General features: G+C 36.5%; 1 protein-coding gene across 1 annotated transcript in view; it reads right to left on the bottom strand.

Annotated features, from left to right (window-relative positions):
- LOC102201940 (cell division control protein 42 homolog) overlaps positions 1-2,259 on the bottom strand; it is a 14,971-nt gene that overhangs the window by 6,221 nt on the left and 6,491 nt on the right. The gene's annotated exons all lie outside the window — the stretch shown is intronic.

Raw genomic sequence — 2,259 nt, 5'->3', positions numbered from 1 at the left:
CAAACTGAGTGTCCCTCTATCTCCTCCCTTCCTGCTGTACCTGAGCCAGCTGATTCATTTCCTCATTCACAGCCGCTGCCAAAGCGCGAAGAAGAGCTGATTCATTTGCAAAGGGTTTTTTTAAGGCACAGAACACACTGATCAATAATCAATCATTTGTCGTGTTGGAATCGATTGAAATACCCCAGTTGGATTTTGGACATAATGTAAATATTTGAGTGAAGATGAGGTTGAAATAACTTTAAGACGCTAAAACTGATTTTGTTTACTTTGGAGTTAATTTAAACAGCTGCAGACACTCTGTGCTCTGATTATTTTCAGGTACAGAGTCTGAACCGCGACACATTTCCCACTGAAAATGCGTCTTTGAGAGTCCACTAAGAAAACGCGAGGTGCCAAAATATAATTTCCAATGTTTCTGTGTTTCCCATGTGTAATAACTTTGCTTGTATTGGTAAATAGTCTGTAGCCAACAGGGTTTAAAGGCGTTATAAGTAAAATAAAGGAATAACTCGTCCTCTTGGCCTGATTTTTCTGATCTCGATCCCTTTTTGACACTTCGCATCCGCCCAAAGGGATCACCGGCTCCATATCGGCTCCTGGAGCCCAGAAGCCCAAAGTGACTTTAAACAATTACAATCAATCAAAAAAAAAAGAAAAAAAAGAAAAAGGAAATCAGTTCATGCTCCTTTGTCAGTCAGAGAAAGCGCCGTGTGGGTCCTGTACTAACCAGCATTATTGAAAACCAACCGTGTATTTACGGAGGACTAAATGTGCCAAACCAATTGAACACTTTTTTAAAAGTCTAGCTTTAATGAGCAAACTGATTCAGTTATTATTGCAGATAATTTAAAATATCTTCATCTCCTGTGTGAGTGAGGATCTCAGTTTCCTGTTCTCATGTCTGTTTATGGTGTTTTTGTAATAAGGGAATTTTTCCCTACGATGAGTAATAGTTAATTAACTATATGTCTATTGGTCTATCTCAGGACCAGTGTGGTCTTATACCATAGCTCTACTGCTCATCTTGGCTTTAAGGACTTTGGAGTTACTGTTGCTTCTCTATCAGCTCTAAAAAGTAATTTTTACCCAGAGACCTGCTGCTTACTGGATATTTGCTGTCGTTCAGACAATTTTATGTAAACCCCAAAGATGGTTGTGCAGGCATATCCCCACCACAACCATGAGTCACCTCTCTTCTGACGTTTGAACTTCAGAATGTCTTGCTTGTGTCTGCATGTCTAAGTTATTGAGTTGTGCTGATGAATGTTTGCACTTAAAGTAGCCATGCAGGTGGACCTAACAAAGTGCCTGTTGAGTGTGGATGTAGGTCTGTTACTAATTGGAAAACAATTACTTTTGTTATTTAGTTAAGAAAAGTGTCATATCTTTAATTACGCTGCCCTTTGCTTTTGAAGTATTTAAAGCATCTTTCACTTTTTTTTTTTAAAATAAAAGGAATAATTAGATATATTCATACAACCAAATTAATATTCCTTCTGCTAAAGTTCTCAGACAAGCTAACTGTCCTCACATCTTTTGTTGTTGTTTGTTTTTAAAAAAAAAAACAAGAGCAAAAGATTATACATTCAGATTATTAAGACTATTTGAAAAGAACAACTACAAATCCTCCATCTAATTTTGAAACATTTATACTTTCATCCATGAAGAGGCAGTCTGATTTCAAATGAACAAATTAAAAAGATCCTGGCAATCACACTGATAAAAAAGCAGTTTTCTAATTTCAACAAATAAAGTCCCAGTGAAAAAAAAACATTCAAGTACTGGTTTTATTATTTCCAAACACCCACCACTTCCAACATTCATCTTTTAAAACATCTTTAATTCTTGCTTCGGCTCTCGTTTCTCTCCTGCCATTAGAAGCTTGTTATCACTTAGTTTCAACCCGGCCAGCAATACTCGAACCAGCTGTTGGCACTCAACCGTCAAGTGTCAGTAAAAACGTCTAAAGAGAAAAGGAATTAAAATTCCAGAAACACCCAGTTAAAAAAAATCACCAGGAAACAATAAAGAAAAAAAATCTATATAATACTTATAATCATCCATACATAATCAGAATAAACCATCATCAACCATAGAAAAGAAACAGAGGAGGGAAAGTGGAATTTCAGTTCATTTGAATGGGAAATGATTTCAGTTTAAAGGTTTCAAATGTGTTACTGACTCCTGATCAGTGTCAGAGAACTTTAACATCTCACCAGTCATACCGCCTTAAACCATCCTCAGATCAGAGGTTTG

This window comes from Pundamilia nyererei, unplaced genomic scaffold (genome assembly GCF_000239375.1).
Source record: "Pundamilia nyererei isolate P.nyererei 1_Seehausen unplaced genomic scaffold, PunNye1.0 scaffold00155, whole genome shotgun sequence".
Lineage (NCBI taxonomy): Eukaryota > Metazoa > Chordata > Actinopteri > Cichliformes > Cichlidae > Pundamilia > Pundamilia nyererei.
This window is presented reverse-complemented; position numbering and strand designations above follow the sequence as displayed.